Source organism: Lacerta agilis, chromosome 9, assembly GCF_009819535.1.
Source record: "Lacerta agilis isolate rLacAgi1 chromosome 9, rLacAgi1.pri, whole genome shotgun sequence".
Lineage (NCBI taxonomy): Eukaryota > Metazoa > Chordata > Lepidosauria > Squamata > Lacertidae > Lacerta > Lacerta agilis.
Window position 1 is genome coordinate 36,638,544 of NC_046320.1, and position 25,571 is coordinate 36,664,114.

Genomic DNA, 25,571 nt, shown 5'->3' on the forward strand with positions numbered 1-25,571 from the left:
GCACATGTGCTTGACAACAAGGCAAAATAAAAATTTGATAAAGGCAAAACTTTAAAGTTTATAAGTAATCTCTGTCGGAACCTGATTCTCTGGGGACATTAAAACAAGCTCTACAGTGGTCAATTGCTGCTTCAGTCCATGTGCAAGTCTGACTTCTCTTATGAATTCTATATGCACACACCTTTCCCTTGCATTTTAGGCATTTTAAAGTATTAAAGGTCTTGTTCCGTAGCGCATTATGTAGTGGTGCATTAAAAAAAATTGGTCCCCTATGCCCCCTATCCAGCTGAATGCTACGCTAAATTCTAACTCTAGAGAAATTTGTAAACAGTGGAGACAAAATCTCTGCTGTGCTCAGTGCCTTCCTGGTACCTAAAGGATGTGTGCTTTAAGGCCTTTTGCTTGTTTTAAAACTATAAATGTATAGGCAGAATCTCCAAATCTATTTTTGGTGCTTGTGTCTGCTTGTTTTTAACTGGTACAATTTTTTTTTAAAGTCTCTTGTCTGCCAGTCTTGAGAAAACAAAATATCATGATCCCTGGAAAATCCTCAGCTGATCTATCTGCCAAAATGTGGACATAACTAATCTGATTAACCACTTGACCTTTTGGAAACATTTATCCTACTGTGTTTTTTTCTCCAACCACTGATGTTTTCATTTGTGATTATTTATCCTGCATATAGAACACAAGCCTTTCAGGACAAGCCTCGTGTACCCTGTATGAAATTTTGAGATCCACTTTTAATGCTGCTCAATGGTATATTCACATGACTATTTACTGCAGCTCTAATACACTCCCACTGCTATTATTTTAAGCTATGTTCACACAATGTTAACCGCAGTCTATTGACTGCTTTTGATACCAGCTCTGTGGGGTGGGTGTTGCGGGTACTGTTTTATGGTGGTTGCAGCCCAGCCTACCATGTCAGTTCCAGAGAGTGGCAGTGTGGGAATGCTCCTTGGCCTTTTGGTGTCTATGGGTTGACCCACACTTCCACTTGTCCCTTGTCTAGACAACTGGATCCCTGCTTGTCCTGTGCTTTTGAGGTATGGGTCCAAGTGGTTTTGCTTTTGTCCCACGTCTTTCATCTGGAAAACCCAATCTTCAGCACCAAATTGGAACAAACAGCAATCCATGAAAACCCCGATTGCCATTTGTTCTGATTCAGTGCTAAATCAAAGGTTTTCCTGGGAGAAATCAACAGGGCAAACAGAGGGCTCTTCTTATGTTCTTAAGTGTGGGACCCCTGTTACAGGTTGAAACTAAAGGTGCATCCCAGACCAGAAAAGGTTAGAGGCTACTGATGTATAGCACGTCTGCATTGTAATATATTTGTGTTACCAGTCCTGACTTTGTCTGGAAGCCCATCAGGGTATTTAAGGCAGATCAATACTTGCCTTTCCTTCTGCGTTCACCTCCACCATGGACACAAGCCATGTGCAGCCCATCATGCTGGCCTGAGTCACCAAAGTGCTGGGCCAGACAGGCTTGCAGGGGCAGTGCACCCAGGTCCGTGTGGCATTCATGGATGACACCAGCCATTCAATCATCCGCAACGTGAAAGGCCCAGTTCGGGAAGGGTATGTGCTCATGCTCCTGGAGTCCCAATGTGAGACCCAGCAGTGGCACTGAGCTGTAGCTCAGTCGGGTCAAAACTCTCTGGTGTGATATGTTTGCACAGCCTGGCCAAAGGGTGATGAGCCACCCTCTGTCCTTCCAATAAACTTTCTTTGCCCTCCACCACTTAAAAACAAAAACAAAGCGGCAGTCCAATACTTGTAGAGTCATGGGTAACTGGAACTTGACTGAAGACTTTATGTCTCCAAGTCTACCACCGCACAGATTCTGCTTATTCCTTGAGAGATGGGAGGCCTTTAATGGGTAGACCCTACCACTCTCTCCTTTCTGAGAGTTCCCTCCAGATTGGTTGCCTGTATTTGACAGGCCAATGTAGAGGTGTGAGAGCTGTATCGTGTTGTGTAGTGTATGTTCTGAGGGCACAGACTCTGAAGGCTTCATGTTAGCAGTTTGTAGGTTCTTGGTCTGGCTGAGTCCCTGCTGGGGACCAGGTTGGATTCTAGGACTACTACTTCTGATATCACTGTTTTGATGGAACTAATTGCCCCTGAGTTCAAGCTCAGACTTGACACTATGGCTATGGAGACTCACTATTTGTTTCCTTTTTTTAATTAAATATTAATCAAACAAATAAATGCTTTGCATGTGTGAACAGAGCTAGCAGCTGTCTCACCTGTTATCTCATCTTGTAGGAACTGTGAACTTTTTGCTTGGTGCAAAGCACTTGAAAGAGAAGAAAGATATGTTTCATTTTTTCTTTCTTTCCCTACGCAAAGTGGAGGGATCAAGATTTTCACCTTTCCTTACTTGACTGTCAAGAAGGAAAAAGTGGGAGGGTGCAGATTCTTTCTTTTCGTGCAGGGCTACATGGCAGTAGGAAGTAGAGCTTTTCTGTGTCAGGAAGGTTTTCAAAGTAAAATGATTGTGGCTGCTTCCACTCAGCTCTTTTATGACATACAGTGGATGTGGAAAAGGCAGCAACCCAGGGAGAGGCTGTAGTAGCAGGCAGGCAGAAAGGCAGGCACATTGATATGAGAGAACTTGTGCCTGCATGCCAGGAAAGGGGTGTGTGTGTGCCAAAACACATCCATCTAGGCTGCCTCTGTCTCCTCTGCCATCTTTTCAGGTTCATAGGAGCAGCTGACAGCTATAATCATTGATAGAGGGCATGGAATGAGGGTGTGTGTGTGTGTGTGGACAGCTTCCACAATCCCATCTTGTCTGTCCAGAACAGTGTTTCTCAAACATGGGTTCCCAGCTGTGGTTGGACTACAATTTCTATCATCCCTGGCCACTGGTTCTACTAGCTAGAGATGATGATAGTTGTACTCCAACAGCAGCTGAAACCCAAGTTTGAGAAACACTGGTCCAGAGTAACCTGAATACAGAGTAGCTTGGTCCAGAGTAGCTTGCATGGGTGGTGAACCAGCAACCTTCCAAATGTTGATGACTGGACTCATAAACCCATAAGGGGATGGCCCATAGGTTGGTGGTACAGTATTTGTATGCAGAACCAGGTAGGACTGAGAAAGAGACATGTCTTAAACCCTGGAGAGCTGCTGTCAGTCAATGTAGATAATTTTGACCTAGATGGACCAATAGCTTATGACTGTATAAGGTGACCTAAGTCAGCATGGGCAAGTATGAGGAATTATTAGAGCTGTAGTCTAGCAGCATCTCGGATCATAACGCAATCAGTATTTTAGAAAGCTAGTCCTGGCACCTTCTTTGCTGTGCATGCTAGCAGAAACTGAGTCTGCTTTTCTTTTAAGTGAGACACTTTATATTTGAATTCCATAGAAAACACAAAGCTAGCTGGGATTGTTTTGATTTAGTATGTGCTGCCAATGACTGCAGTCTATACAACAAGATAATAAGATTGGTAAATATGTAGACTAATGCTCAAGATGCTTCCTAATGTGTGCTCTGTGTGGCGGAATAATGCCTGGTTCATCATGGGTTAACCTATCGCTCCCATGTTAGGTAGGTGTTCCCTGGGAGGCGGAGCTAGTTGGCATTCTAAAAGGTGGGGGAACAACCTTGAAAGGCAGTTGGGGGTTTGGCAGTTGGGTGTGGAGGTTGAGAAAGAGAAACTGCGAGGTTAGGCTTTGGGGAATGGGAGGAAAGGTCATTACCATTGCTAACGGGATGCAGGAAAGATTATAACTGAGCTGAATTATATAAGAAGATTTGTATAAGTAATAACCCGAGACATCCATGTTTTCAAGTTACCTAATAAAGTTAAAAGTGCTTAAACGTTCGCTGACTGTGGCAGTGTATCAGTACCTTAAGAGGTTTGACTAAGAAGAGAGAACAAAGCTTTCCTGTGGAGGAGGAAACCGTTTGCTTATTCTCCTGTCATACAGAGGGCTGGACAGTGAAGCCAAGTGTGCCACGTAGTTGCCTAAAGGGAAGGCAAACTGCAGTAGGTGGGGAACCCTGGGAGGGAGATCCCAAAGGTGGCAAGAGGTTTTCAAACGTAAAGCACTGAGGTACCCCAGAGACAACTCCCCTATAAACGCTGAAGGATTCATCCTAGTTGTCAGTGAAACTTAGGGAGCGTCACGGTTGGGGAAGTATCGAAAGGGGAGGGATTAGGATCCCTCACACTCCGCAGCTTGGGTCAAGTTGATTCATACAGCTTTGTAAGACAATAGAAATTGTTTGCAGAGCTTGCAGTATGGCATCGTATTATAGACTTAGAATTGACCTGGGAACAGTTGCATCCATAGATTGACCGCTTAAATGACTCCCTAGTGCTTATCTCATCATGCTGCATTCGTCAGCATACTGAAATCTGTTAAGTACCGGTATTTGGTGGTGTGGTTTTGCCTCACTTGTAAAGAGACGGCTTCTAGTATCTATTTTAAAGAACAAATCAGTATGTCTTAAAATTAATCAGAAGGAGCTTGGACAATTCCCTAGTAGTCATCAGCCTTTTTAGACCTGGGACCCATCTTTCACCCCAATATACATTTGGAGACCCATTCTCTTAATTTTTGCCATTTATTTGTATGGTAGTATTGCCGCTCATGTGATCTTTTTTCTACTTTGACTAAGCTCAGAGGAGAAATTATGTAAGCAGGGTTTTCATGCTATAGGGCATCAGTATGGAGACCTCACCTCATGTGTTATTTGGAATTCATGGTGGGGAGAAATATCTACCACCTTTTGTACCATATATAGGCCGCAGTCAGTAATTTTATGACAGAATTCTTCTTTAGCTTCTTCTGTTTACATCTGCTTATCCAAATTTATGTTTACTCCCCCCAAAGAAATGAAACATATTCTAGCTAGCTATTTTACTGACAAGATACAAACCTAATTTTCTCTCTGCTAATATACAGGTGTCCACATCTGATTTTTCAAAAATTCCAAATTGTTTAATCTAGCAGCAGTACCTTTGTTGTTTTTTAACAGCTATACTATAGGTCCTATAAACAAAAGAGCCTTTGTAATCCTGTAGGCTAAAAAATGCAGGGAGCATATAAACTTTAATTTTGCCTGTACGATTTCAACTAATTTAAAACTAAATTAAATGACATGTTTGTCAAAATTCTTCTTCTGTTGTGTATATTTTTCTCACAAAGGGAAGTTGTCCAAAAACCTTGTTCAAATTCAAATCAAGTAAACTAGCTTGTTTACAAAATATTGCCATTTCCATAATTCAAGTTCACTGTCATTTCAGTATGCAAAATACATAGATACATACTAAAATTTAAGTGGTGTGCTTGACCTGTTTCTAATGCTTCCCTTCTCCATGCATATGTTTGCTAGTTTCTCCATTGCATTGCAACGGATAGGCAGAAATGCCAAGATATAGAAAACAAATAATGACTTGTATTTAAGGAATACAATGCACTAAGAAGCATTGAGGAATGCATCCTAGTAATAGGCTTTTTTTGTTGCAATATCACACCAAATACATGAAAAATGGAGCAAATATCCCTAAAAACGAATCATCTCAAGCAAATGCCTCTACTTAAGAGCTTTCCAGGGGACCAGAAGATTTATGTGATCCACATACCTTTTGAAGAAAGGGTTGCTTTTCCAGAATAAGGTCAAGATGAGGCTCTGATCAGTATCTGAGAGGGAGGGGGAGATGCTATTTTCAAACTTTTTTTAGAACTCAATTGTTTTTTTGAGAGAACAATATCTGAGAAGTATCGATCGTATGTGTCCAGTAGTTAGTCAAAGGCTATCTCCTTTGACTAACCCTTTAGAGTGGTGTCATCCTCGCTCATGTGATAGATTGTTACAATCTCAGCCACTGTAATTACACACTAACCAAGTGGGTCATTTATTTCTTTACCTTCACCATTTACCAAAAGTCTCCTTTATCTTTGGAAGCCAGCTCTTCTCTGTGTAGTAAAAGCAAAATAATGGCACATAAAACATTAGATCCTAGAAATAAGGGTTTCAAAAATAACTAGAACAACAACTTGGGAAAAACTGTTACACTTTTTATGATCACCTACCCTAGTATGCTTCTATTTTTCCTTGGTTTCAGAGAACAAAATATCATAACCATATGTCCACCGTGCATCACAGGTCTGGCAAACACTATTTTAAGAATACCAGTAAACTTTTTAACGTTTTGTGGTCTTGTCTTAATAAGTACTATCATGAATGCAACAATCACTGTGGCTTTGATGCAAAGTTTAGTGGGCTTCCTGTGCAACCAGGAGCTTCCCATTCATCTTCAGTATCAATGAATCTCTGCATATACTGAATTCTTTCCAACATTAAGGTAAACTGGGATGCCTTTAATTCTCATGTGCACATTGCAGCAACGTTTGTGAAGGATGCCCTGGACTGGCTGACTCATGCTATGACTATTTCTGTAGTGTTTTGTCCAACCAAAATGTCTTGTAATACTATAAAGCTTTCAAGTTCTACAGGCCGCATGTTTTTTAAAACAATCTTCTGGAAGTTAAAATATCATATTTCCTTTATTTTAACTTGCATTATCAAGACCTGGGTGACCAAGCTTTAGTATTTATCAGTACACACTTTTATCAGTACACAATCAAAAGTCCAAGGAGGAGAGAAATCACCACCATTCATAAGAAAACAATCTCCCTCACCAGGAAACCACTTGGGCTGGGTTCTTAGTTTGTGGAGATCTACATGAGGTTGGATCACAGGCCCTCGCTGCTACAATCTCCATACACAGGCTGGCTGAAGTGGTCACAGGTATAGTGTTTGAAACCCCCTGGCCTGGACTGTTGTGCTGAGAGCCTTCAACATTCATGCTGGGACCGACTTGTCTGGGCCTGCTTAGGACCTCGTGGCCACGAGAACAAACATGGGATTGCCTCAATACATCACAGAGCCTACACATGAAAAAAGTTGGGCTCTTCAATCTAGATCTGGAGCAGTGAGTAAATGTTCTGAGAGGAGGTTTGTAATCTCACTGCCATCCTCATACTGTATAGTGGTGAGGTGTGATTACAGCGGCAAATACCGTAAGCTTAATTTTGTCACTACCATTGCACTCTCAAGAACCTGGCCAGCAGAGCTTTTTGAAGTTGTTAATCTGCTTTTGAGAACTGTCTCTAAGGGTATGGAGTTGGAGCCATCAGCAGCGTGCTATGACAGGTCTGCTGAGCACTACATGAACACTTTATGTGGTACTTCCAGAGCTACTTAGATTTTCCTCTTCTGGTTTTAAATATACAGAATGTAAAAATAACTTTACTTTAAGGGCATGCTGGCATCCCAACTTCCTGTGGGATTCTTTAACGTAATAAGAACCAGCATGTTGCATTCTTAAGTTCAATTTCAGGCAGTATTATGTACAATATTTTGGTAATTTATTGAGCTTGTAGTGAAAATACACATTAAGCTTGCTCATTACAGTGCAATAATTAGCAGATAATTTTCTACGTTTCAATGAATTTTTGTCATAACATTTAAGGGGACTTTAATTGCAAGTAATCAGGATTGCATGTTAATAGGCTGCAGATAATTAGGAAACCATTTGCATTTCCCTTCCCACAAATTTTCTTAGCATTCATACTTCACTTAATTCATAACTTTTTCTCCTGAGGATTGACTAATCCCATTTAGTCACCATAATAATAGACATGCTATTTTTTCCTTTAGCCTTTCCTCCAGTCCTAATGATTTTTGGAAGGATTATAGCTTTGATTAGTCAGATTTATTGGTGTTAGATGTACAGTATTTTTCTTTTGACTTCTAATAAGCAGAAGTAACTGTCACAGGAAGATGCAGTAGCTGCATTGATTGTAAATTTGCATTATTGTGTGGTAATGAAGATATGCTTTTCTCTCTATTAGGTCTTTGTTAGAAATCTGAGAGAACGTTTTAGCAAAGTGGTGTCTCATGGAGCAATGCCACTTCTAACGTACAAAGGAAACTGAATGCCCCATATTGTACTACTGGTTTTTCTTTCACTTACCGGTAGTAAAGGGAAGCATATTTGTGGTAAACAAAAACCTAAATTGCTCTCTTGTTCTTAAGCAAAACCAGAGAGGTTATTAAGTGATATAAGATGTTCTAAACTCACTAGGACATGAGTGGTGATTTTTATGTACCTTAATTAAAAATCCTGTTTCCAGCTTGACTCAGTTCACAGAGCAATGTGGACAGTATAAGTTAAATTTGATAGTGGAGCAGTATATGGCTTGTTCGGAAAACCAAATGGACTGCAGTAGTTCACTATATACTTTACACTAAAAGAAATGTAATAGAGTGGGGCAAAGGCCAGCAGCAGCAGCAACAACAGTAGCAACTAAACTATGCTGTATCGAGAGAGCCGGAAACCACCTCTTGATTAGTTTTATGAAATGTGTCTCAAGAAATGATGGTAAAGTGATCCTGCAGACGGAGATAAAGTGGAGATTGATCACTGTTGAAAATATCTACCTTATTGTTCACCATAAGCAGTTGGGGCAAAGAAATCAGAGAAGGGAAACCTAGCATGAGGAGCACTTAAAGCAGTAAAAATATATGAGGGTAACTGTCAAGTGACATACAGAGGTCTAAACGTGAACACCTATAAACTAGATTCACTTCAGGTGACTCTGGGTGCAGAGAGTACACTTTATAAAATTTTAAATAAATTCCTCCATAGCAGCAGCCTGGTGAATGTTCACAAGCAAGAAACACTGCTTTTTATCTAATTCTGAGAGCCCCCCAAGAAACAAAAACAAAGCAGAATAGAAATCAGTTTTGAGAATGATTTGCATGCAATATTTTGCAGTAAGGTCTGCCTTAGGGGCGACTGCTGCAAAGGTGCAGCAACTTGTGCGAGAGTGCAAAGTGGAGTGCTTGTTCGTGTTTATTTTGTCATCCAAAATTACCAGAAACAAATACAATAGACCCAGTGGCGTCGCTAGCCTCTGCGCTGCTGGGGGCGGCGGCAGCGCAGAGGCACCCCCTGGGGGAGGGGCACGGCACGCACGCGCCGTGACGTCATCATGACGTCACGACGCACGTGTATACAGAAAGGGGGGATTTCCCCCTTTCCGAGGCTTTTTTTTCGGCGGGGGGGGTGGTGACCAGCAGGGAGGGGGTGACAAGCGTGACCCCCACCTCGCTGGTCGGCTCTCCCCCGCCGAAAAAAGCGGCGGAAAGCGGAAAAAGCAGAGCGGCGCTTAAACGCGCCTGCTCTGCTTCCTTTCCAGGCTTTCCCCGCCCCCCCCCCCCGCGTTTTTTTCGGCGGGGGGTGGTGACCAGCGAGGAGGGGGTGACAAGCGTGACAACCCCCCTCGCTGGTCGGGCCCCCCCCCGCCGAAAAAAAGCGGCAGAAGCACCCCATCCGTGTGCTGCTGCTCCCGGGGTGACGGAGGGAGCGGCGGCGCGTGGGAGTGGCGGGAGGGGCCGCCGCTTGTCACCCCCACCCGCCGCTGCTCACCCTGTCACTGGGGGCGTACCGCCCCCACCGCCCCTCCCCAGCGACGCCCCTGAATAGACCTTCCCAAACCTTTTCAGAAGATGGGACAGAACCACAAGCTGCTTAAGGAAAGATGTAACCCTGCATCGTATACCTTCCCATTAGACATGGGTTCAACTGAAATCTTAGCCTCATTGAGGTCAGAGAGCGAGTGGCGCTGTGGTCTAAACCAGTGTTCCCCAACCTTGGGCCTCCAGCTCCCATCATCCCTAGCTAGCAAGGCCAGTGGTCACGGATGATGGGAGTTGTAGGCATAAAACAGCTGAAGGCCCAAGGTTGGGGAACACTGGTCTAAATCACATCAGAAGGTCCGGAGTTCGAATCCATGCAACAGGGTGAGCTCCCATTGCTCTGTCCCAGCTTCTGGTAACCTAGCAGTTTGAAAGCATATCAGTACAAGTAGATAAATAGGTACAGCTGCGGTGGGAAGGTAAACAGTGTTTCTGTGTGCTCTGACTTCCGTCACGCTGTTCCGTTGCACCAGAAGCAGTTTAGTCATGCTGGCCCTCAAAGCTGTCTGTGGACAAATGCTGGCTCCCTCAGCCTGAAGCAAGATGAGTGCCGTAACCCATAGTCACCTTTGACTGGACTTAACCACCCAGGGGTCCTTTACCTTTACCTTTACCATTGGGGTCAGTTCAGTGTTTGTAATGAATAGACCCCCCCCCCAAAATAGCTTAGTTGTGATAGGTCTATCAATGGCAAGATGCAGAAATGGGTACTAGAAGTAGTCTAATGTTAAGTTTTAGTACCTATAGATGTAGCAACTTGTTAACTTCATTTCTATGAATTAATTAGATTGTAATCCAAAACTAGCCTATAAGAACTGGTCGGAGTACTTGCTGTTTTTCTCTGTGAACAAGTGAACAGAAATCACATGATCTGCTATTGTATACATATAAGTAATATCTAGTAGCATTCTACTTTAAGAGGTTACAGTGCTACTCTTCTAATTTATAGAACAATAAAGACTTGACAAAATTAATATTTTCAACTAGAACTGTTAGAACATAATATAACTATTTGCTGCGCCAAGCATGCTGGGTATTACTTTTTGGCATTGATTAGGAAAATAGCAACAGGCATACTGTATAGCGATGTTGTTGGTTGTTGGTTGCCCTCTTGTCCCTTTTCTTAATACTCTACCTTTCCCTGGTTACAGTAGAGTAGTCTGCTGCATGTTGAGCAGATGTTTCTCCTTTGCTTCTTTATCTCTAAGTGCCCTTTTATACAGAAATCAGATTGTGCTGGTACTGTCATTTTTATCTGAGGGGAGGAAATCCCACCTGAATGAGGCTGGTTTTCTTTTCAGGCAGCTACATAGTGATGCTCAGGGACGTGCACTTCTCTTTCTCTTGCTTCTGTTGCAGCTCATTGCAAATGCTGTCGTTCTGGCATGCTTCTCCACTAATCTCCCTTTCAGTTTTTGGCTGCAATTCATAATCCCTTTGCGTCCCCCTTGAACTGTCTTCCGTTATTTTTTAAGTCTCTAGCTTCCCCTGCTCCAATTCGTAAGCACATTTCCTATTACTTCCCTTGTGTTTCTTTGTGGTGGTTTTTGTTTTTGTAGCTGGAAGACAGAACTGCGAACCCATCATTCTTTTCTACTTCCTGCATTTGTGTTTTCCTTTATTACTTTTGTGCCGGCAAGGAAGTTGCTAGGAAACTAAGCACTGCCCATGACCTGGTCTTTGCCGCTGAAGGAAGATATTAGAAGTGGCGGCTATGTACAATTGGGTTGTTCTTATTTTTAAAAAAGTAGGAGGGAAAGGGAAACCAATTACTAAAGCTTTTTTTAATGCACCTCTTTTCTCTGATAAATCAGTTTATTATTTAACACAGAAGAAAATACAGCAATGTTAAGAACAAAATGGGGGGGATAATAATGTGTGTGTGTAATAATGGGCTTGTCTTCCTCACTGTATTTTCTCCTCCCCATTGCTTCCCCCTTCTCCCACTTGCCCATTGTGTAATGTCCCTGAAGATGGAAGCCCCTGCCCCCCAAGCAATCTCACATTGTTGACCTTTGCTATATATACAGTAGGGAAGTGGGTGGCACTGTGGCCTAAATCACTTGAGCCTCCAGCTTGCCAATCAGAAGGTTGGCGGTTCGAATCATTGTGACGGGTTGAGCTGTGTCCCAGCCTCTGCCAACCTAGCAGTTCAAAAGTATACCAGTGCAAATAGATAAATAGGTACCTCTACAGCAGGAAGGTAAACAGTGTTTCCGTGCCCTCTGGCACTCATCGCGGTATCCTGTTGTGCAAGAAGTGGTTTAGTCATGCTGGTCACATGACTCGGAAAGCTATCTGGCAACAAACACAGGTTCCCTTGGCCTGAAATGAGATGAGCGCCGAAACCCCATAGTCACCTTTGACTGGACTTAACCGTCTGGGGGCCCTTTATATATACTGTGTGTGTGTGTGTGTGTGTGTGTGTGTATGCATTTTAAGCAAAAAAATAAAAATAAAGGAAGCAAAGGTAGCCATTCCAGAGAGCTCAATGTAAGACCATTGGTGCAAGATATTGAACCTTTGGGAGGGAATTTCATAATTGATGTTGGTCTACCTTCTGATTAGGAAAGGCACTTGGGAAAATGCATTGGCAGAGGACCTTTAAAATTTGTGTTGCTGGATATTGCGCAGGTGCTGTTTTACGTATCTGGTCTAAGACATTTAGGGCAGAACTGGAAAACTTTGGGGACTTCAGATTTTCTGGACAGCAACTCGCATCTTCCCTAACTATTGACCATACTGGGAACATTTGGAAAGCTAAATTAGCTGCTCCTGATAAGGGGCAGATTGATTTGGGGAATCAGCATTATGAAGTAAGCCAATGTATGTTCGTTACATGTCTGTATGTTCTAGCAGAACAATTATACTCATACTTTCACTGTTGAGATGTGGGATAAGGCATAGGCTAGACTAGAGTGAACTATACTTTCTTCAATCCCTCCTCCAAGCATGGTGAGGAGTGGGACCAAGTATGGATCTTGGGTGAAAAGATGCTTTAAATTTCTTCCACAGCTATGAGATTCAACCAGTTTAACATTCACTTATATAGTTAGCAAATGGGTGTCATCAGTCATAGCTGAACAAATGTTGATAGTAATGTGCTTATTAGGCAGTATTGTTGGTCTAATGCCATACATAACTCTGTACTTTCAGAATGATTTTTTCTTAATCTGATAAATTATGTAGTATTTCATTCTGACCTTGCTAACCTTTAACGTATACTTCAGTTGACTGTGGTATTTGCTACAGTAGAACTGCAGTGATTGTTATAATTTCCTTCCTGTGTTTTTCACTCTTTTCATCATTAAACTAAAGACATTGCAAGAGACACGAAAACATACTGGGCTTGGATATAAGGTACATGGGCTAAAATATAATCCTATTACTGCATATCTTTATTTGATGGGCTGTTCATTTCTACTTGGAAAAATATATAATATTCAGTGTTATAGCAAAAGAAAGAAAGGTTATTAGTCTGCAGAGGCAGTCCTTTCAAAATCCTTTCCTGTGACACATGCCTATGTATTATATGAATGTTGTTGGTAACTTCAGCAAGATAAATCTATTAGGAATAAATAAGCAGCCCATTTTATGTAAGTGTGTACAAACAGAGATTCCTATGCAAGCTGAGGTCAGTTGTTAAACCTTGTTAAACAAGATGTTTTTAATTTGGTACTTGAATGAAATCACAAACCATCTTCAAAAGTAATGCCATGTAGAGTATATTTCAGTACAGAAACCTAGATGTTAACAGATCTATTGTGGCAGTGAGTTCCAATATGAGGCACCACCAGTGAGTTGGCCCTGTCCCTGTCTTTACTTTGCTATGGAGTGGAGAGTCATCCTGGTCGTCAAACAGTCTGTACGGTATGAGTTCTTCCTTCTGTTATCCTTGCCTTCAGCCCTTTGTGGCTTCCCTGTTACACTAAGCACATTGAATTGAACTCTGAAACAAACCAGCAACTTTGGTCAGATGTGATGTGATCAAAGTGATAACAATCTCACAGCCATGTTATGAAGCATTTCAAATTTCCAAACTATCTTCTAAGGTTGTATAGTGCATTTAAGTACTCAGTGCCTAGATGTTACCCGAGAGAGGCTGGATAACTGTGTCTGGGCTGTCTGTACAAACAGGCAAATGACCGTTGGGCATCCAGAGTAAAGTCTATAGCTAAAAAGCTTTTCCAAGCTAGATGCCTGCACTTTAAAGTGTCATCCACCCACACAGGACAAGTTACAAACCTCATTCCAGAATCATCGTAGAGCTTACCAAGAGAACCTACATATTATCTGGATTAAATATTACTTCATTCACTCTCATTCAGGCCTATACTGTTTCCAGCAAAATTTGCAGTGGAATGTAAAGTTTCTCTTTGACCTTACACATATTTTCTGTGCTTCCTGTCCGTTGTGTCCCTGCCTCAGCTTTTGAGCCACCGCCATAAGTGTTCAGACGTCACTTTTTGTTTGTTTGTTTGTTTGTTTGTAGGAGTGAATGCTAACAGCAGTAGTCCTGTTTAAAGGGATTTATATACAGGTGCAGAATTGAGGTGCTTCCTCTGGTTGCTGAGTTCCTTGGGTTAGCAATGATGGAAGACAAATATTGTCCTTTCCCCAGCAGTATTGCTAACTGTAACCAGGAAGCCATTGACCACCGGACACAGGACACTATGAACCACTGTCACTTCTCCTACACAGGTTCCATTTATTGTTTATGCTAGAGCTGGGGTCAGTAAACTTTTTCAGCCGTGGGCTGGTCCACCGTCCCTCAGACCATGTGGTGGGCCGGACAATATTTTGGAAAAAACATGAACCAATTCCTAAGCCCCACAAATAACCCAGAGATGCATTTTAAATAAAAGCACACATTCTACTCATGTCAAAACACCAGGCAGGCCCCACAAATAACCCAGAGATGCATTTTAAATAAAAGCACACATTCTACTCATGTAAAAACATGTGATAAGCCTGATAAAGATAGGCATGCTTAAATATATTTGAGTTTGCTGTCTTCTTGCAAAATGTAAATGCTTAAAGTCAGAAATACACATAATCTTCAAAACAGGAGATACCCCTTTTATGATGGCAACGTTGATTAAGGTGCACTATGAGACTGATTTTTAATATCTACATGCAGTTACTCTTAGTATGTTTTAGATGGCATAAGTAACAGGTTAAGGGGAGGAGAAGTATAAAGGATCACTGTACTTCATATCATTTTCTTGTAACCTTAACACTTCACCATGAACATTATAAATGACTGTTTCTCCTTTAGGAACTGACTTGTTTAGAATGATGTATGAAATAATATGTGCTTTGCATGTCCTGTTTGTAATGATAAAGGTCATATAGTATCATTTACATAATCTCCAGCCAGAAATGAACTCTTGAAATACCTGCTGTATAACATATACATTATCTGAGGTTTAAAACTCTCATTATTCATGAAAGTTAATTTTACAGTGGGTGTGAATGATCTATCTTATGGCTGCTTTTTTGATCATTCTATAAAATAATATGGTGAAAAGCTTGCACAAATAGCAGGAAAACCCGTAAAGAGTGATGCATTTGCCTGACTCTCTGTATACCCGATTGGATCTTGATTGATGGCAATCATTTGTCTTTGTCAAAAAAGGAGAAAAATTCAGACATTGAAATAAGAGTGCTATCAAACTTTCTACAATGCCAGAAAGATTCTATTAATGTGGTCTCAGAGTATTAACTGTCTCTGTTGGGAAATGATAAAGAATGTTAATTTTTTTTTCTTGATCATGTTTAAGTAAAAAATGCATTATTTTGTCTCTGTGTTAAGATTAAAAGTGGCGTATTTCAAATTTATGATGTGTTGGGGTTCTAAGTTAACCTAAATTAGAAAAAAGAATAGAAAATAGAAAGAAAAAAGCTAAATCCTTCTGATTTCAATTTCTCAGCAAAACAATAAATGCTCAAATAGCATAGTGTCGTAAAATCCTTAATGCTGCATTCCACTTGATACTGTAGCTTTGAAGAGTTACTTCAAAGAACGCTGAGTAAGAACATAAAAAAGAAATAAACAAAATTGGAAAATTTATTATTGGGAATCCTTTTCTGAAAATATCAGACCCAAAGACTAGTAATTAAATAAACTTTAATGTTTTCTTAATTAATGAAACAGCAGTATATAGAAATAAAAATAATCATATTGTGGTGCAGTTTAGTTTGAAAAGAAAATGTGAAAATGTGCAATAGTATCAGTAGCTGATTACTGTCTTTTATACAAAAGAAAGCTTTCAAGAAGCTAAAGGAATGCCTCTTTTTTAGACCAGGACAATCATGGAGTCATAGACTTATTGAGTTGGAGGTTTCTTCTTCTGTATCTCATAATTTGATGGGAATTCTTTGTCTCAGTTGTAGTTATTCTCAAATTCTATTTCCCAAATGAAAAGATAGGTAGTGAAATAAATGAATATGATTCCTAAAACTTAGTGCATCCCCATATGTCTGTGCAAATAAATACTTCTTTAATTTTGTAATTTCAGATCTAAAACGTTTTCTCTAGCGTGGTCTTAATTAAACCATTAGCACTTCTTATTTCTATATCTTCAACATTTATATATCGACTGTATCCACAAAGTAGTTTCCAGTGCTGTCAGTAAAACCAGTTAGTTAAAATGATACAACATTTGAACAGTAAAGCAAATAAAGTATCATAAAAAGAACAAATATACATTCTGACTAGATAATGGAAGCTGATTGTGAATGCAGGGGAAGGGAATTCCATACCTATGGTGTGACTGCTAAGAAGGCCCTCCCCTGAGCCACTACACAATGCACAACTATTGCTCCTGAGTTCGCAAGTCATTCAGGGCTTTATATATTAGCATCAATACCTTAAGTTCCTAGTCACTTGTAGGCAGTCAGCAGAGATCCTACAAAATAGATATTGCCTGATTGTGCTCAAAGTACCAGTCATACTCTGGCAGCATTCTGAACTAGCTGCAATCAGTTGTTTTGCTTCTGCTTGATTGAAGCAGTCACAGCACCTATTTTTTCTTCTTTCTACAATTCATGAGACTTTTTATCTTATTTCCTTTCCTTTCACTATCCTTCAAATAAGTAAAATTCAAATAAAGACACACAAAAAGATACTTCTTCACTCCCTCCCCCAGGTGATTTTAAAACAAAATACAAAAAACCACAAAAACTTCTCTCCTTCCCTTTCCCCTCATGGCTGACCACTTTGTGAGGGATTACTGCCTTCTTTGGATTTATCTCTGAAACCAGAGCCGCTTTAGGACCCTGCGTCCTGCTGGGACTGGTGCTTCCTGTTTTATGGCTCCTGGAACAGGTCAAAATCTTGTGGCCATTAGAGCTCCCAACCACTGGTTGAGCACAGGACCAATCTGCTACCTGCACATGCCCATTGGGTGACTGAGCATGGAGCCCACAGAATCCACTAGCTTCCAGTGCTGTAGACCTCCTGGAAATCTCACAAGGCAAAACGAAAGAGGAAGCACATTGAGGCGCCTAAAGCTTCTAACGCAGCAGCACAGCTGCAATTGAATAACTGCAAGAGGGAAGCGAGGAGCACTCATTTCCAAGAGGGCTGGTAAGATCTAAGCCTTCACTTTCCCTGTCGACCCCAGCAGACCCAGCAGCTCTTAGCTCTCCCTTGGGAGGAGCACCCAGACCGTAACCATCCAGCTTTCACCCAAGCCCTTCACTCCCCCTCCTCGGAGGAGGAGGATGAGTTTGTAGGTTTTCAGGAGGCAGCTTATCCTCCTCCCTCACCAGCCACTAGATTGGAAGCTACCTTGCCACAACCGCCTCCCTCAGTATCCACAAGAGCGTTCATTTAATCACCTGAAATTACACCACAAATCAAGGAAGTTCTGATAGGGTCACTAGCAACTGATGTCAATCCACTCCCAACACCTCTACAAGGCACTATAAGATGGATCTGTATTACTCAGTTGATCTGTATTACTCATTTGGCCCCAGGATCCTACAGCAGGCCCTCCAATGCTAGCTCAAGTTGCACTTTGGAGCCACCCTAATTGGGTAAGCTCTGATGCATCGCAATCTAGTGGTCCCATGATGCCAGTAGGTGATAGTACAATTGGCACTCTCCTGAAGTGTAGATCTAAACAGCGTCATTGGGTCACTGGAACCATTCCCTAACATAGACTGCAATGTGCCTCTAATTTTCTTTCATGTTCTACGCCTTGTTGGCAATTATTTAAGTTAAATATTTAAGGGGAAAGTGGGCATCTGTTAATTTCTTTGCTACTTGTGGCTCTGATTACTATTTGAGCTTGGTGAGTCTGCAAAACTGATTGGGAACAGCCCACTTTCCCAAAGAGTCTTTGTTCCTGCCTCGTGATCATGGTGGAGTCAGTGTAGAGACTCCCATGGTGCTGTAGAGATCTACACTTCAAGAAAGTACCAGTTGTACTTTCTCTAAATCTCCCAAATTCAATAGTAGCTCCACTAAGCTTACTAGGAAAAACAGTTGAGCAACTGTAACTCCAAGAAAGGGCAAAAAACAATTAGCATAATGCTAGATTTGTTGCTCATAGAAAGCTAAGGGACTCATCTCCCACACTTCTCAAACGTGTGGCAGTTTTCAGTCACAGACTCCTGAGTTGTTGTTGGTCTGCAATGCCGATCATCTCCTGCCAGTCTGGCCAGTGATCAGGGATGATGGATCAGTAGTTCAACAACATCTAAGGACTCAAGGTTGAAGAAGGTCAGTGTAGGTGGTGTGCTACACTTTAGGTGGTCCACTATGAAAAAATCATATTGTACAAGGATTGCTATGAATGTTGCAACATAGTATTGAGAGAAATGTGACTGCTAAAATTACTTTAATCAGTATATGTTAATCATACCCTGTAATCGGGACACCTTTATGGAAGGGGATTGGAAGCTGTGCAGACTTGCAAGGATTAATTGTAGAGGCTGGACGGTATTATGAAAAGCACTGGTGTAATAATACTTAGCTGTTTGTTGCTGTGATTTGTTGCTTACTCTTACAGCTTCACACATGTATTTCATTTAAAAGTCTAGGAACATTATTCTCTATAAACTGGGTGCCAGTTTAGATGAAAACCATCCCTCTTATGCCAAGTTATAGTCTCTGGGTTGATACTTCAATCAGGAGTAAACTTTAATGGTGCATGATGCTTAAAATACACACTGATGTCCTGAAAATATTGTAGCAGAAGATCGGGTTTCATACCAATAATTTTTGTCACTTGTGTTTATAGTGGCATGTTGTTATTAAGGTGGACTGCGTATGTACAATAAGCATATGTAACCATTAAAGTTCATATTTCAGATAAATACAGTCAAGGAAGTATGCTGCATACCTAATGGATTAATGGTGTATTGTTCTTTTCCCTGATGTTAACTTCCTTTTTTGGAGTATGACTCTGATTAAAATCTAATTGACCAAGTTCTTCTAATATCTGCATTCACTGTAAAGAGAGCATTACTCTCACCATTATGTTTCTGACTACCAATTGTGAAATCTTCGTTAAGCAGCAATAATGCAAGTGAAGCAGCTGAAATTACAGTCCTGGACTGCTTGTTTATATGCTTGCGGGTGGCACTGTGGGTTAAACCACAGAACCTAGGGCTTGCTGATCAGAAGGTCGGTGATTCGAATCCCCGCGATGGGGTGAGCTCCTGTTGCTCGGTCCCAGCTCCTGTCCACCTAGCAGTTCAAAAGCACATCAAAAGTGCAAGTAGATAAATACTCCGGCGGGAAGGTAAACGGCATTTCCGTGCACTGCTCTGGTTCACCAGAAGCGGCTTAGTCATGCTGGCCACATGACCCGGAAGCTGTATGCCGGCTCCCTCGGCCATTAATGCGAGATGAGCGCTGCAACCCCAGAGTCAGACACGACTGGACCTAATGGTCAGGGGTCCCTTTACCTTTTATATTATGGAAATGTATATCTTGCGTATCTTACCACATCTGGCAAGTGGATGCTTTTTTGTCTGGTTTGTTCATGTGAGGAGTATAGGGTTAACTTTGTAATAATAGAGAGTGCCCCAAGGCATAAGCACCTGCCATTTTGTATGCACAGAATGGCACATCTTTCTCTGGGGGGGGGGGGGGTTGCGGATTTTAAAAGCAGCGAACTTCCTTGAGCTCGTACTCGGAGGGAATGGGCACATGATTGAAAAGGGGAGTCCATATCTGCAGAAGCCAACGTAGAAGGGGATCTCAGTGCGTTAACTGAAGTTTAAAGGAGGAAAGGGCTACTTGTGAGTATGGATTCCACTGAAAGCTGGTTGAGTTTTAGAGTTTCTGTGGACCAGGAGTTGAGGGTTGTGTTTATCCATTGGGAGGGAGGTTGCTCCAAATGGAATATTTTGGGTTTCTGTAGGTTTCCCCCTTCTAATATCTTTTCCTTAAAACTCATTACTTTTTCATCTTAGTAAACTATTTGTTTCTTAAACCTGTGTGGTCTCACCTTAATGCAAACACCCTTACACTTAGAGCTTTAAATTTCACACTACCTAATGAGGATCGAGGAAAACCCAAGGAAGGTTATTTAAGCTGACTGATGTTGTTGTTGTTGTTCAGTCATTCAGTTGTATCCGACTCTTTGTGACCCCATGGACCAGAACACCCAGGCACGCCTATCCTTCACTGCCTCCCGCAGTTTGGCCAAACTCATGCTAGTCACTTTGAGAACACTGTCCAACCATCTCATCCTCTGTCGTCCCCTTCTCCTTGTGCCCTCCATCTTTCCCAACATCAGGGTCTTTTCTAGGGCTGATTTCTTTAAGGATAGATAAGTTTGATCTTTTTGCAGTCCATGGGACTCTCAAGAGTCTCCTCCAGCACCATAATTCAAAAGCATCAATTCTTCAGTGATCAGTCTTCTTTATGGTCCAGCTCTCACTTCCATACATTACTACTGGGAAAACCATAGCTTTAACTATACAGACCTTTGTCGGCAAGGTGATGTCTCTGCTTTTTAAGATGCTGTCTAGGTTTGTCATTTCTTCCCAAGAAATGAAGGTGTAGGTTTGTAGAAAAATCACTCCTTTTATATGGTGGCAACAAGAACCTCAAATGGGGAAAAAGAGGGTGCAGACAGAGAGGTACACTCTCTTGTGACCACGTCTACCTTTACCAGGAGGCACAGGGATTGAGGTGTTTGAGACGTAGCCCATCACAGTGGATAATAGCTGTAATTCCAATTTAGAACTCATCCCCATGCTCATAGCAAAACAGTTGCCTCAGAACTTAATGGAGCAACAGACATATATGATTGCTTGTGAGCATTGACTGAATCTACAGGTGAAACTCAAAAAATTAGAATATCGTGGAAAGGTTCATTTCTTTCAGTAATTCAACTTAAAAGTTGAAACTAATATATGAGATAGACTGATGAGATCAAAGCAAGATATGTCAAGCCTTTATTTGTTATAATTGTGATGATTATGGTGTACAGCCGATGAGAACCCCAAATTCACAATTTCAGCTTTGGGGTTTTCATCATAATCATCACAATTATAACAAACAAAGGCTTGACATATCTCGCTTTGCATGTCATGAGTCTATCTCATATATTAAACTCCAGTAGCTAATGCAAACAATTGCTTACGTAATTGGACTTTTCCACAATATTCTAATTTTTCGAGTTTCACCTGTATGTTTTTCTTGGCCATACTTTTAATTTGTGTATGACATTGCCAATTGGAGCAACGTGGGCAGGGAAGAATAGATGCTAATTGGTGAACATATCTCGTGAGGAGAATGTTTGAAATAGTCATTCTTCCTGCTTGAGGAGAGAGAAGGTTTACCTGATGTGTGAGAAGAGGAGGAAGTTGTTTTGCTTGTATTTTATTAATTGTTTGCTATTAATGTTGTGAACTACCGTAGTTTTAAATTCTGAGTATGGAGGCTATGTATCGGTGCAAATTAATAGATTTTAGCATTGAATTCCGAATTCAAACATTTAAATTAAGCTTTGTTACCCAGTTGGTCTATGGCATAAACACTACAATTTGTGATAGATTTCGGTTATCTGACAATGCACTATTCTTGTGAAGGATCTCTGGTTTATTCAATGCACAGAATAGATAATGTTCAGGAAATTGACTGAACATTTATAGCAAATGAGGTGGAAGTCTGTAAAATCCATGCATCACTTGATCATAATTTTCCAAGTACATAATGAGTGGCCTGAGGGGACGGCTTTGAGGAAAGGGACCGTGTTCTGATTGAGGCAATTGAACAGTACAACTCAGAATCTGAGCTACAACTCTACCTTTGGCGCATGATTGCTGTGTGATAATAAGGCAAGACATACAATCCAAAGTTTTAACAGATGTTTCATAATTGTGCCTATTTTCATGGGGAGCCCACATTCAGAGTCTGTACTTTGTGCGGATTGCCACAATAACTATAGCTGACATCCAGTGGAAATGTGCTGTTTCACTTTAAAATAATAACCTCCCCTTTTTACAGTGGGATGTGGTCATAACTTGTACCCATATTCTTAGATGCTCAAATAATATATCTATGAAAATCTTCCATAAAAATTGCCCCCCCCCATTTAGTGCTAGAAGAGGTAAATCCTCTGAGTACCAGGCAGCATGCCCAAGGTTTTATTGATTTCATTCAAGTTTCCCATAATTTCACAGAAGGAGGACTTCTAGGTTTTAACTTAAGAGTGTATTTACAGAAAACAGAGCAACTCTCTTCACCTGGGTTGGTGCTGCTTCCACATGATTTGGAATACAGTATTATGAATTGGATGGTGACTGGAAACAAGGGTTTTTGTAGATATCATCAGAGGCTTGTTTATCTGTTTTTATTTTACTTTCTAGCATTTCCTTTTCTTTGTAAGAGGCTGGGTTGAGGACACACGAAAAGGTGTGTTTTGAATAAGCCCTGAAAGTTGCTCCCCATGGGGTGTGTTGCTTCTCTTTCACTCCAGGTGATGCAAGTAAAATTGCTTTCAGATTTCTTAAGTATATATGCATTTAGAGCAACCTTGCCATCTTTGATGGTTATTGCAGAAAGCAGAGTAGAGCTCCTGAAGGAGATTTTTTGGCAACAAAGAACCCACAATACTTAAGTATTGCTTGGAAGCATCAGCCATGGCAGTGTGAGTTTCAATCCATTGCATATGTGGTTCCTGCATATGCCCCCTGTTCTTGTGGCCCCCAAGCCCCCATTTGTCATTAAAATAAATACTATAAGAATGCCATGATGTCAATGTTTTTGTGCACCCCAAACCCTTATTATTATTTTTTAAGTCATAGGGTTGTTGTGCTGAGAGGAAAACATGACGTGCCCCACACCAATGCATACTACCCTGAACTCAGGTGCTCCACCAGGTGACACCATCTCTCCTGTTCTGAAAGAAGTTCTGGAGTTGTGCTCCCTCACATTTCTCTCCACTGATCTGTGGTGTATGTCAGCTTATAAAGGATACCTTTGTGTATGGATTTGTGGATTATGTGTGGTAATTCCTTAAGGAAAAGTCTAATACTTAGGAAGTAGACATGAATAATGGATAGCTTCTAAGGGGTTCACATGCTATAAAGAACAATGACTCATATTCAAATGCAGGAAGTTGTTTTATATATGAATGAATATATAAAAGAAGTCCCTCTCTCTCACACACGTGTATGTTACTGAAATCTTCACATAATTATAAATCAGATCTTAATTGGGCCAGATCTTCAAATCCACGGCACCTCTAAAAGTGTAGTTTCATAGCTCAGCCACAAATTGGTGTCATTATAGAGTAGCTTCACACATTTTGCTCCTGTATCGTAGTAAAGCTGACTCTGTACTTGGTGGGGAGATGGCAAACTGAAGAGTCAGATAAATGTATACATCAGGGCTCAGCAAACTTTTTCAGCAGGGGGCCAGTCCACTGTCCCTCAGACCTTGTGGGGGGTGGCGGGCTATATTTTTTTAAAAAAAGACTGAATTCCTATGTCCCACAAACAACCCAGAGATGCATTTTAAATAAAAGCACACATTCTACTCATGTCAAAACACCAGGCAGGCCCCACAAATAGCCCAGAGATGCATTTTAAATAAAGGACATATTCTACTCATGTAAAAACACGCTGATTCCTGGACTGTCCGCAGGTCGGATTTAGAAGGTAATTGGGCTGGCTCTGGTTCCCGGGCCTTAGTTTGCCTACCCATGGTATACATGTATTTGTTTATTCATAGATGTTTTTATACCACTCTCCAGCTACACTGCTTTTCAGCTAAAAAGCCTCTCAGAGAAGCTTAAAGATTAAAAAAGCAAGTCAGTTTCTTCCCTCGGGCTACCAATCTAAAAACATAACACAAAAAGGAGGGAAAGGAATGGAGGAGGAAGAAGGAAAAAAACAAACAACTGAGGCGCCAGTTCCTAACACACAGTTCTTATAGCAACCAGCCATGTGACAAATGAGGGAGAAGACCTGAAATTTCTGTTCTCTCAGAGGAGCGGCTTCCCCTGCTTCCCCCCATGCCCTCTGTTGCAGCCTGATGGAATGGCTGCTGCTAGATGACTATGTAATATAAGGAGTGGATACAGCCCTCTCAGGAAGAATAGCTGTGGGAAGGAAACCTAGGCTCTGGAAAAAGTAATAGTCATCAAAAAACTGGAATATTAAAGAGAAGGTTATGTACTATTTTTTTTTCATCTGTAATGGATGTGATTATCAAATCTTTGTGTAATTAGTATGCTTTGTGAAAAAGAATGTATATTCTAAGGTTGTGTTTGCTTCCCAGCAAATTTCTTCAATGGGTGTACCAAGTAGCTTGACTACTTGTTTACAGAGGGTGTTTGCAGTACACAGGCACACCTTGTAACAGACTCACAGATTTAAAAATGCCTTATGCATATACAATGAATGCACAAAGAATTAATCACTACAGCATGTAGTCATTGTTTTTGAACTAGCCTTACAATTGTGGATGGAGACTGTATTAGGGCTTGAAAAAGGAAAGTGTGGCCCCAGCCTGTGCTTCGGGGAGAAAGCCCTCTGTCTGAGTGACTTCTTCCTTTTGGCATTCTTCCCTTCACTCCTAAAATCAATAGGAATAAATGGACAGTTCTCCCCGTGGAATGATGCAGGAAGTGGAGTCCCCAGGGATCTTTACTGTGTTTTATAATTTGTTCATGAGTGATCTACAGTTAGGGGTGAGCAGTCAGGTAGCAAAGTTTGCTGATGATATCAAATTGTTCTGGGTGGTTAAAAGAAGATGGGATTATGAGGTGCTTCTCTCCACACTGAGCAAATGGGCAGTAAAATGGGAAATGCAATTCAGTATAAGCAAGTGTAAAGTGATGCAAATTAGGGCAAAATAATCCTGAAATATATTATGGAGCTGGAATATGTTCAGAAAAGGACAACTAAAAAGAACAAGGGGGTGGAGCAAGTGCCCTATGAGGAAAGATTACAATATTTGGGGCTTTTAATTTAGGGGGGGAAAGTGAATAAGGTGGGGAGTCATTCTGTGGTATGGAGAAAGTGGGTATGTTTTTCTCTGTCTTTCATAATACTAGAACTCAGGGCAATTCAAAGAAGGTAAACATTGGAACATTCCGGACAGAAAAAAGAAGGCACTTCTTCAGGCAACACATGTAGTAATCAACTTGGATGGCTATAAAAGAGGACCAATTCTATCAATAGTGTCTAGCCACTGTAACTATGTTCTAGCCACTGTGGGAAGCATTATGCCTCTGAATACCAGTTCCTGGGAATCCCAAGCAGGGGAGTGCTGTTGTGCTCAGTCCCTCTTGTGGGATTCCAATAGGTGCCTTGTTGGCCACTGTGAGAACAGGATGCTAGACTAGATGGGCCTTTCACCTGATCCAGCTGTGGGACTTTTCTTCATATCACAGCTGCATAGATGATTCAGATTGAATAGTCTTGCACTACACATGGATGGATGCTGAACACAGAAGGGACTTAAAGTACAAGCAATGTACTGGTAATTTTTTTTATAATTAGGCTGCTTAAATTTTCACCACAGAATCTTCCAGAACTAGTGTGTCAAATCTGTTGCACCAAAAAGGGTATTACTCTGTCTT

At 41.2% G+C, this 25,571-nt stretch overlaps 1 protein-coding gene and 1 pseudogene across 4 annotated transcripts in view; both read left to right on the forward strand.

Annotated features, from left to right (window-relative positions):
• LRBA (LPS responsive beige-like anchor protein) overlaps window positions 1-25,571 on the forward strand; it is a 321,418-nt gene that overhangs the window by 115,585 nt on the left and 180,262 nt on the right. The gene's annotated exons all lie outside the window — the stretch shown is intronic.
• LOC117053133 lies at window positions 1,426-1,635 on the forward strand (annotated as a pseudogene).